This window comes from Rattus rattus, chromosome 2 (assembly GCF_011064425.1).
Source record: "Rattus rattus isolate New Zealand chromosome 2, Rrattus_CSIRO_v1, whole genome shotgun sequence".
In the NCBI taxonomy this organism is placed as follows: Eukaryota; Metazoa; Chordata; class Mammalia; order Rodentia; family Muridae; genus Rattus; species Rattus rattus.
This window is the reverse complement of record NC_046155.1, coordinates 101,801,973-101,814,339: the sequence shown is the minus strand read 5'-3', so window position 1 is coordinate 101,814,339 and position 12,367 is coordinate 101,801,973.

Sequence of the window (12,367 nt, the reverse complement as noted above, 5' to 3'; positions counted from 1 at the left end):
GAAAAAAGTAGGCAAGGGCTCTACCTACTGCAAAAGGGATTGCTCATCCTATCCTTCTAGCTAGGCAAAAGTCCTACTTATAGGAATTATGGGACAGTTATAAAAATTTTAAATGGAAGACACTGCTTTGAGAACAATGGTATATAGATTTTAGAGCACTGGATGCTGCATTCAAGAGGACATGAAATACCTGGGTCAGAACTATTTTAATGGGTCCTACATTTTATTCTTTATGGTTTCTAGTTTCTCATTTTACTCTAAGTCTTTAGTTCATGTAGAGTTGCATTTTTATGCCTTATGACAAGGGCTCAATCTCATAATATTTGGGTTATTTTATTCTGTGCCTACACAGATCGTTCTGTAAATAAAGGTCACGTATTAATGTAATCATCTCAAAATCTTACTGTAACAGAGAGTAGAGTAAAGAAAACTTGGAACGTATATTTTGTTTCCAGAATTGAGCATAACCTGGATGGTTATAGAAAGAAAAAGAAATTGAGGGTATATTACCTATTGTGTTAATTCTAGTAACTCCATGAGAATAAAAGTTGTCCGACTCTATGAAGAAGAGATTTGACATCAACCCATTCCTGGATATTGAAGATAGATTTATTAAGAAAAATAAATGCTTTCACCTAAGGGAAATTGCATAAGACACCAGTAATGAGCCTTAAAATCTAGGTATTCTTATTCTCTCTATTCTTTTTTATTATTATTTTTATAACATTTAATGTTAATGTAAGCAATGAAAAAATTACAAAAAACAAAATATAATATCAGTTATCAACATCTTTAACTGGTCTTAAATATTTCATTTGTTGACTATTTTTATTTATTATTGAATAATTTCTGTATTTACATTTCAAATGTTATTCCCTTTCCCCTCCTCCCCCTACTTCTAGGAAGATACTCCCACCCAATCATTCCCAACTTAATACACTAACATTCTCCTATGCTGGGGAAACCAGTCTTCACAGGACCAAGAGCTTCTCCTATTGATGCCAGACACTACCATCCTCTGCTGCATATGCAGCTGGAGGCATGGGTCCCTCCATGTATATACTCTTTTGTTGGTGGTTTAGTCCTGAGGGATTCTGAATAATTCAAATTGCTCTTCTTCCTATGGGGTTGAAAACCCCTTCAGCTCCTTCAGACCTTTCTCTAACTCCTCCAATGGGGTCCCCATGCTCAGTTGGATGGTTAGCTACAAGTGTCCTCATCTATAAAACTCTGGCAGAGCCTTTCAGGAGAAATCAATATCAGATTCCTGTCAGCAAGCACTTGTTGGCATCAGCAATAGTGGCTGGATTTGGTGGCTGCATATGGGATGGATCTCCAGGTAGGACAGTCACAGGATGACCTTTCTTTTAGTTCCTGCTCCACTCTTTGTCCCTGTATTTCCTCCTTTAGGTATTTTGTTCACCCTTTTAAGAAGGACTTAAGCATCCACATTATGGTCTTTCTTTTTCTTGAGCTTCATATAGTCTGTAATTATTTTTTGGGAATTCCAGGCTTTTAGGCTAATATCCAAGAGAGTGCATACCAAGTGTGTTGTTTTCTGACTGGGTTACCTCACTCAAGAGGATACTTTCTAGTTCCATCCATTTGCCTCAGAATTTCATGTAGTCATTATTTGCAATAGCTGAGTAGTATTCCACTGTATAAATGTACCATACTCTCTGTATCTGTTCCTCTGTTGAAGGACATCTGAGGCAAAGTTTAGAAAAGAGGCAGAAGGAACACCCATTCAGAGCCTGCCCCACATGTGGCCCATACATATACAGCCACCCAATTAGATAAGATGGATGAAGCAAAGAAGTGCAGGCTGACAGGAAACAGATGTAGATCTCTCCCGAGAGACACAGCCAGAATACAGCAAATACATAGGCGAATGCCAGCAGAAAATCACTGAACTGAGAACAGGACCCCCATTGAAGGAATCAGAGAAAGGACTGAAAGAGCTTGAAGGGGCTCGAGACCCCATATGAACAACAATGCCAACCAACCAGAGCTTCCGGGGACTAAACCACTACCCAAAGACTATATATACATGGACTGACCCTGGGCTCCAACCTCATGGCTAGCAATGAATCGCCTAGTAAGAGCACCAGTGGAAGGGGAAGCCCTTGGTCCTGCCAAGACTGAACATCTAGTGAACGTTATTGTTGGGGGAGAATGGTAATGGGGGGAGGATGGGTAGGGGAACACCCATATAGAAGGGGAGGTGGAGGGGTTAGGGAGATGTTGGCCCGGAAACTGGGAAGGGGAATAACAATCGAAATATAAATAAGAAATACTCAAGTTAATAAAGATTAAAAAAATAATAAAAAAATATAACTGGTGCTAGTGGGCAGCCCATGGAGGACGGTGTCACCCCTCAGCACGTGTTTCATGATGCTATAAGAAAGCAGACTAAGCAAGCCATGAGGAACAATCAATAAACAGTGTTCCTCCATGTCCTCTGCTTTAGTTCCTCCCTCCAGGTTCATGACTTGAGGTCTTGCTCTGACATCCCCCCATCCATCCCCAAGTGAGTAAGAATTGAGAGGACTGAGATATGTAAATGTTTTCCTCCCCAATGGCTTTTATCATGGTGCTTTATCATATGATAGAAATACTAAGATCTCCAACTCCCAATTTCTCTGCATGGTTCTTTGTTCAATCTGTCTACTTTGTCAATTTTTTCTTTTAGATCTCTATAGATCTTCCAAAACGTACATTCTTTCTGTTCTTATTTTCCCCATATAATACCCTTTCACTTCTCAGGCTAAGAAGAATGTCTGTAGTTTGGTTTCTTGATGTTGAAGGCTGGAATGTAAAGAGAAGAGGTATTTCTGATTCAGTGTAGCACCCTAGCACTCCAAAGCTCCCTCTCTTTTTATCATCAAGGCCTTTGGATCTTCATCCCCTGCCTAAACCGAGAACAGGATGATCCTTTTCTATTTATAGTGTTTCTCTACCTTATCTAGGTGTTTCACTATTCAGAAACATCTTTCTTCATCTTGGTCATCACCAGCAACAAATATTCAATAGTAATGGCACTTGATGTCCCTTGCGAATACACATACATTATAATCCAGTTGTGTTTTTCAAATTTTAAAATATATTTTTCATTGTTTAGAATTCCATACCGATATACAATGTATTTTGATCACAACTGCTCTCTCAAGTCATTTCCCCAGTCTTCCCAGAAACTCTTACCTGATCCTTACTTTATATCCTCCTTTTGTGACCCACTAGAGTTCAGCTAGTTCTGCTCATATATGCATAGATGTAAGAGCAACAATTGGAGCACAGGCAAACCTCTAGGATCCACAATCTGAATTAAAATTAAATAAATATAAATATATAAATAAAAACTGCCTTTCAAGGGGTTGGGGATTTGGCTCAGTGGTAGAGCGCTTGCCTAGGAAGCGCAAGGCCCTGGGTTCGGTCCCCAGCTCTGAAAAAAAGAACCAAAAAAAAAAAGCAAAAAAAAACTGCCTTTCTCTCATTAAGTTACCAAACAAATTAAAACGGATTCTGTGTTGTTCCTTGATCCCAGAAGATTTACACAATTTTTAATAGCCTCTCCTCCATTGATGGAAGATTTCTCTTCCCATTTTACCTATCTCAACTCCTCAGTGGATGCACATAATCAAAATTCACTTAGATTTTTCTTGGCCATGGAGAAAATAATAAGTTCTTCTTCAGCTTTCTCCAATTCAGTTAAGAATTACATATGCATATTTATTATTGCACATAATATATTACATATACTGGTACAATTTTAATAGTCTTCACTAACACCCTAGTAAATCTTCCTACTTATAGGCTCTCTAGGACCTTTCCCAGCCCTAGAAAAAAACAAAGTAACAACATAAAGAAAAATGAAATTTAGCTAATTTTTTTTACTTGGGAGAAGCTGTAAAGGTGGACATATCTCCTTGTGCATAGAAAATAATGTTCCAGTACTCTTGAGGAAATGTCCAAGGCCTCTGTAGTAATTGTCAGCCAGAGCCACGGCTACAGTAGCCACAAATATCTGCAAAGCAGCCTGCACTGCTGGGGTGAATTCCTTGCCAAAGTGGAGAAACAGTATAATCTCTACCATGTTTCCCAAGAGCTGTGGGGAAGAACACACACACACACACACACACACACACACACACACACGGTTAACAGAAACCAAGCTAGTCTTCTAAGAAATTACACCAACACCATGGATTTTCAGGAAATTACTTCTAAAATAAAAAGAATGTAAATGTATGTATTTCTGCATTTGTAATAATATTTATATTTACCACTTAATTATTTAGTTCCATGGTGGGCTCTTTTTCAGCATCTGCGGTTGCCTCATCTCTAATATGACTTTCAGGCCTTCTAGCCTCAGACATTCATTCTTCTTCTTTCCTTATCTTTGCAATCACTATGCCTAAAAATCATGAAATTCTTATTATTTAAAGAATGGTGCACAGACTCTAGAACCATGTGCATCTCTTCCCTAATGAGCCTCTCAAAGGCTTAAGGGATGGTAACAATAAAAGGATGTTTTCCAAATGTACAGTAGATGAGAGGCAGTATGCATTACTCAGGAAGTGGTCCTACAAAGAGGATTCGAAGATGAATAAAGGGTGGGACTTTGGGGAAGGGACGGAGAAAGAGGGAAAGAGATTTGTTAAAGATTATGGGGAAAAGGGGTAATGTAGGCTTGTGAAGGAAAGTTGAGAAAATAAGAATGTTAAGTGAAGAAAAATAAAGGGAGATGTGGAGAAAAAAGCAAATGAGAAAGAAGTGATAAAATGCACAAGAACATGAACAGAGGGCAGAGCATCTGGTCCACTTAACCCTGAAGTTCTCAGGATCCACATGCAGTTTGTCATGATGCAGCTTCATTCATGCTGGAAAAGGTACCCTTGAGGTTGTCCAGGTATTTCAGATGAATAGAGAAAATTAGTTTCTGCCAGGCATTCTGCTCTTTCTTCACCTACCAAGCTTCCACGTGTCCAGCTTACACAATATAATACATCTCCAGTGACTCGCCATCAATGTTCCCCAAGTTTCCCTTTTCCCACAGGCCACCTCTCATTGTCAGTCAATGCACTCTGGCATGGGGTTGCTACTAGTGAACAACCTGTGTCAGAAGCAGGTACAGGCACAGCTAGCCCTGCTCTACCTTTTATGCCCAGCCCAGAACAGCTGACCTGCCTGGATAATGTTACTTGTGCATATGTTTTCAAGTCTGAGCATTTGGTAGTGAGTAGCCACTCGGTTTGCTCTTCTCTGGGCAAGACTATTTCTCTAGTGTTCAGCATTCTTTAGTTGCCTGTTGTTCTTCGTTGGAGGGCTGAGGCCCCTTGCGTGTATTGTCCCCTATCCACTAGCATGTATTGTCATTGTTCTTCTGTACCCACTTGCATAATAGTGGTGTGAATGTTATGAAAGTAACTAACCACAATCTGATTGAATTTAAGGTCTGCTTCACAAGATAGTACTCGTGCCTGATACAGTTAACTGGGCCCAAAACATTGCTGCTTAACTCATAAGGAAACACTAATATAATTATTCTCTTAAATAAATAGGTATAAAAGTAAATTGATCCCTAAGTACTTACCCTTATACCCATAGAATAGGACAGTTTTCAACTCTCATTAGAGAAGCTCCTTCCTTGGCACAGATATCAATAGATAGAGAAACATAAACCTGGTCAATGTGCAGAGAATAAGATTGCGGTAGCTCTTAATGGGATTCCTACATCATAGCTCCTTCTTCAAAGGCTAAAGGATCATTTGGAAGAGGAAGGGGTGAAATATTTTAAGAACCAGAAGTAGTGGACACCTACAGCAAAGTGGTATTTGCCATGAATGACAAGGCAAATGACTGGCTTTAAAAATAAGCCATATGAAGTTGAAAAGGAAAGGGGGTCAGGTAGATAAGGGAAGAGATGAAAGGGAAGGACTGAAGGGTGGATTTGGTCAAAACATTTATATGTATGTAAAGAGAATTTAACTGCTTCTAAATGTATACTCCAGCAAATTAATATAATAATCTTAGTTTATAATTTAAACATTTATAAAATTTTAATTTAATAAAAATTAAACAAATTACACAATTCTTTCTTTCAAACCAATTGCTATCCTCTCTTTTAAAAAAAATCTCGATTTCATTTATTAAAATTTTTTCATATTTATTTATTTATGGGATATTTTATGTATTTACATTTCAAATGTTATCCTCTTTCCCCATTTCCCCTCTGGAAACCCCCATTCCATCCTTCCCCTCCCTGCTTCTATGAGAGTGCTCACCCTCCCACCCACCTACCCATTCGTACCTCAACCCCCTGGCATTCACATGCACTGGGGAATTGAGCCTTCTCAGGGCCAAGGGTCTCTCCTCCTATTGATCCCAAACAATGCTCTGCTACATATGCTTGCTGACAGGAGCCTGATATAGCTGTCTCCTGAGAGGCTCTTCCAGAGCCTAAAATATACAGAAGCAGATGCTCACAGCCAACCATTGGATTGAGCATGGTAACTTCAATGGAAGAGTTAGAGAAAGGACTGAAGGAGCTGAAGGGGTTTGCAACCCCATAAGAAGAACAACATCAACCAACCAGACCACCCCAGAGCTCCCAGGGACTAAACCACCACCCAAAGAATACACATGGTGGGACCCATCCTTTTCTTTTTGTCACACAAATCCTTGCCTATTCAATAATGACAATCCATTTAAAGGGCAGATAAAGAGGTTTCTTAGGCTCTTAATTCAAAGGAGAATTTACATTCAAGTCCATTTATCCCTTCATGTCTCAAAGCTCATATCTGCACATAGATGGGGATGACTACATGGCCAAATAGGAGAGCTTTTTATATCAGAAGTAACTTTTTAATTTATAGCTGCAACAAGTTTTAGATCTTTTATATAGGAATGACTATAGAGAGGTACAGAATGTAGAGAGTGAAATAATACCATCTAGATTCTACTTGTGAGTCAATAGTTTGCATACAACTCTTTCAACATAGCCAAATATCCCATTGGTTTCAAAGTTGGAGATCTGACCTTGTAGGATACCCGGATGTCCAATATCTAAACTTCAAGGCTCTTAACTAGTAAGCCTCTCCTGTGTCTCTTTAGACACTTAGGATATCTGTGAAATTAGGTGCAGAAAAATCAATGTCATCACCTTACTAGTGTTCAAGGAGTCATCTTTAACAATTGCTATCCTCTTCAGCTTTTGGGGCTATTTCTTCCAAAGGTCAATTAATTCCTATATATTTATAAATATTGTACCATCATTTCTTACATGCCATTGCTCACACCTGAATGGTTACCTACAAGCAGCTTCTGGGATTCTTTCTCTTTCTCTCTTTCTTTTTTTCTTTCTTTCTTTCTTTCTTTCTTTCTTTCTTTCTTTCTTTCTTTCTTTCTTTCTTTAATTTGTTTATTCATTTTGCTCCTAGGTCACAGTACCTGCTCCTTCCTTTCCTCCCAGTTCCATCCTCCAAAACACCTCCTTCAATTACCCCTCCCCTTCTCTTCAGAGAAGGGGAAACCCCCACTTAGGTACTACACACCCTGAGACAGCAGATTGCACCAGGACTGAGTGCTCACTCACTTGGGCCCAGACCAGCTAGAGGAAAGGAATACAAAAGCAGGCAACAGAGTCAAAAAAAGCTTCCTTTCCATGAAAATCAAGCTGTACATCTGCTACCAGTGTGTAGGGGGCCTAGGTCCAATCCATGCATGCTCTTTGGTTGGTGGTTCAATCTCTGTGAACACTCACCGGCCCAGTTTAGTTGACTCACTAGATCTTCTTGTAGTGTCCTTACCCCTCTGGCTCTCTCAATCCTCTCCCCTACTCTTCTACACCACCCCCTGAGCTCTGCCTGATGTTTAGCTGTGGACTTCTGTATCCATTTCCATCAACTGCTGGATAAAGCCTCTCTGAAGACAGTTATAGTAGGTTCCTGTCTGAAAGCATAGCAGAGTATCATCAATAGTTTCAGGGATTGGCTCCCTCCTACAGGATGGGTCTCAAATTGGGTCAGCCATTGGTTGGCCATTCCCTCAGTCTCTGTTCCATTTTTATCCCTGCACATCTTGTGGCCAGGACAAATTTGGGGTGGAGGTTTTGTGGACAGGTTGATGTCCCCCTCCTCCACTGGAAGCCCTGCCTGGTTACAGGAGGTGATCACTTCAGTCTCCATATCCCCAGTTGCTAAGAGTCTCAGTTAGGGTCAACCCTCCATTGTCTTCTGGAATCCTCCCCTTTCCCAGTCTCTGACTAGTCCCAGAGACACCTCCACCAATTTCTGTTCACTCTCCCAGGCCTCCCACCCTATCCCATCCCTGTTCCGACACTTGATCCCCATTCCTATTCATCCTCGCCCCCTCTCTCACCCAGTTTCTTTCCCCCTGGTTCAGCCATTAAGGCTAGGCTTACAGTTTCATATTATAACAAGCATTCATTCAACAACTATTTGTTGAGTAACTATATCATAATAATCCTTAGTCCTAAGAATTTATGAAATGAAAGACAAAATTAAATTTTCCTCTAGGCTCATAAACTAGGAGATGATAAATATGGAAAATTAAAAGAGTAAATCAATTGAATATTATTAATATGATTTTCTAAGAATATTAATAGTAGGGATTCATAAGAGTAGGACATGGTTATATCACGATCATTCTCTCTAGGATAAAGTTACTATTCTATATCGAAATGACCAGTCATGAAAAATTCTTGTGTGTGTGTGTGTGTGTGTGTGTGTTTTCTTTCTGAGACTCAATGACTTCAAAAAGAAAGAGAAGCCAGGTTCTGAATAACAAGTAAATCTAAAAGAAGCCAATAAGATACCAATTTCAAGGAATACATTTGAGTCAGGAATTTCTAAAAACCCTTCTAATTTCATATATAGCAGAAAGAGCATTCAAAGAAAGAAATTATTCTACACATGATCAGAAGTCTCTGGTTTCTTCTTCTTTCCTTCCTGTAGTTTGTAGCATTTATAAGAGTAGAGCTTTATATTAACCTATTATTATTCAGATTAGCTCCAGCCCCAGATGTTTCAATGTAGGGAATAATGGTTCCATTATCCATGATTATTTCATTGAATTAACCTCAGCTTACTATCTATTTAATAACTTAATTTGAAAATACAATTTAATTGCAAGAACAGTGTAAATATCTCTCTTACAAAACAAAAATTTGTAAAGCATGCCCATGTGTGTGCACACATGTGTGCATATGTGCAAAAGTGCATGTGTGGGAGTGTATGTATGATTTAAAAAAATTTGAAAAGTTGTTAGAGTGAGAAAGTTTACAAAGATTTCTTTAGGCAGTATTAGTTAATTGATTAAGGGGCCAACATAATTCGGGAGCTAAATTTTAAATTGATATTGGGGGGCTAGAAAGACAAAGACAAAGAGGTTTTTTAATCATTATTTTTATTGAAGGGAGACTTGCTATGATGTAGTGTAGGGTAAAATCTACAGATAAAGGAAGAATCAAGGCAATGCTTTGGATAGTCAGTATGCATTAAATTGGTGCTATCATTGCATGATAATTGTTAGATCACAATAGTAGCTAGCCTTGAGCCTTTTTTTCCAGTTTGAGGTCTCTAATAAATCTTCTAAAATGATAGGACCCTCTCTATATGAACCACTTATGCAAATCCTATGTTTTGTCTTCCCTTAGTATCTATATAGAGATTCTTCCAACTATTTGCATAAACACTCAGTAGCTCCTTCCTTATAGATCCTCTATGGTGTTGCACATCCTAAGGAGGTAAATTAAATAATAGACCATGAAATTATTTATTGGGCACATGCTATATCATGAGGATTGACATTTTCTCCCAAACTTCAAAAGACAGGATTCTAGGGAAGGATTGTCCAATGACCATGCAAAAGGAGAAGTCTCAACAGTACTTGTAAGCCATAGCAGCAGCGACAGCAGCGACCAGCCTCTGAAAAGCAGCCTGAACTGCTGGAGTAAATTTGTTGCCAAAGTGTCGAGACAGCACAATCACTATCATGCTGCCCAGGAGCTGTGGGGAAGAGGAAGACAGACAAATACATATGATACATAGAGAAATGAATCTTGGCTTCTGAAGAGCTGTACCCACACCATGAGTTTCTCCCAACATTCTATCCCAATTTGATCCCTAGGTAATTTCTTACAAAATAAAAAATATCCAACATGTGTGACACATATTGACCACGTAACTGCTTAAAATTAGAATGTGACCAAAGACCACAAAGGAAGGACAAACCACACCGATTTTTATTCAAATGGGCTAACAGAGGTTCTACTTTAGTTGTATTTTATAATAACTTATATAATTTCTTATAATTTATTTATAGCAACTTTTATGTTTTGTCATTTATTTCCTTATCTAACTGTTTATTTAGACAGGTTTCAAACTCTGTTACTCTGGTTGGCCTAGAACTCACTATACATATCAGCTTGGCCTCAAATATAGCCTCTGCCCGCTAGTGCTGGGATTAAGAGCATATACTATGCCAGATTCTTATCATTCCTACACATAAGTGGACTTGAGAAGTAAATTAGAGCCAAAGCACTACAGCACAATCCTATCAGGGAAAGAAGAGGCAGGACTACCTGTGTTTCCAGGCAGGCCCATGAGGCTGCTAGACACTGAAAGGGACATTATAAGAGGAAGTCAAGTTCATCAGTGTGCTCTGGTGCCCACTGTATTTGATGCCCCCTAAAGCAAGTCAACAGGAAATATTGAGTATGTAACTTGGGAGCCCTCAAAGAACACAACCAGTTTGAGAATGGAAGAAGACTTAGAAACAAATCTCACTGTGTACCTTAAACTTCTACCTTTAAAAAATAGCAGATAATACACTTACTAAAATATCCTGGAAATCTTGCAACACATTTATGATCATGAACCTTTGACCCCTTTTATGAAACTGAAAATTGATTCTGAGGTTAAGTAAAAGAATGCATGCTGTTACATGATTTCAATTCCAAAGCCACTGTCAAATTTTTTGTTACACGGGAATAGCACTGAGAGCAGTAGTATAATAGAAGGAAGCCTTAAACTAGATAGACGTTAGTCATTTAATACATGTTATTGATCACAGGAAATAAAACAAGAAAAGTCAAGAACTAAGTTTCTACTTTGAGAGGGGCACACAAGCATGTTGTAACTAAAGCAGTTGAAACTGGTGGAAAAGCCTTGGCAGAAAAACTGAAAAACCACCAGCTACCTTTAGGGTACCTAGAAGAGAGCTGTATAAATGAGTCCAATAGACACTTCAGCATGCCTGGGTATTTGGCACTGAGGTCAGAAGAGCTAGGATTATATTTAAGGTATGGATTATGCAAATAACACTGAAGAGTCTAAAAAGTAGTGTGGTAACTACAAATTAATGTGTTGACCGTGAAACTTTAATGAGCATAAGAAAATCTGAGGTAAAATACAGTCCAAAATTACCCAGTGTTTTTTTTTAAATCAGCATTGACTTCAATTAAGGAAATGCCAATTTTGATAGGATGGAGGGGAAGAGGAATACAATCTACTATTGGTGTCAGAGTAGATGAGAGACAAGACTCTGGAGATTGACAGTGAAAGGTTTTGTCAAATGACACAAAAATTTGCACAGCTAGGATGATGATTAACAGTAAAAAGGAGAGAGTGGAAATCATTGAGTGCAAGACGTGTATGTGAGAAAGGTAGGCCACAGAATAAAAGAAAGAAAGAAAGAAAGAAAGAAAGAAAGAAAGAAAGAAAGAAAGAAAGAAAGAAAGAAAGAAAGAAAGATAGAAAAGATTGTAGGGTGACACAGACTCAAATGTAAATACTTTCTGCCAGTTTACCACATGGCTATCCTGATCTGCTTAAACATTTGTGTTTAATCAGTAAGTGTAAAATAACTCAATAATTAGGCTCAGTTCAAGTTCTGTGTGCTTGAATGACTTGTCATACTAATGCTATTACTTCATTTAGTTGTAAAACTCAAATTTACCTGATTGGTAATACTCAGATACCAAATATTGAGACAAGTATTCACATACATAACGCAGTGTATAGGAAGCAGATTATAAGTCTGAGAAGATGGCATTATTCCTTTTTTCAGTTCCATTTCTTCAGTCCTCTCCAGGAATCTAACTTGTATTGACTTCTTTGAGAATGTCTTTGTCTGTACTATCTTTTATTTCCTTTTATTGAATTTTTCATTTATATTTCAAATGTTATCCCCTTTCCCCACTCTCCCTTCCCCACTTCTTCACCCCCTACTTTTATGAAGATGATCCCACTCACACCCACCTACCCACTCCCACCTCAATCCTTTGGCATTCCTCTACACTGGGGAAGTGAGCCTTCACAGGACCAAGGGCTTCTCCTCCTATTGA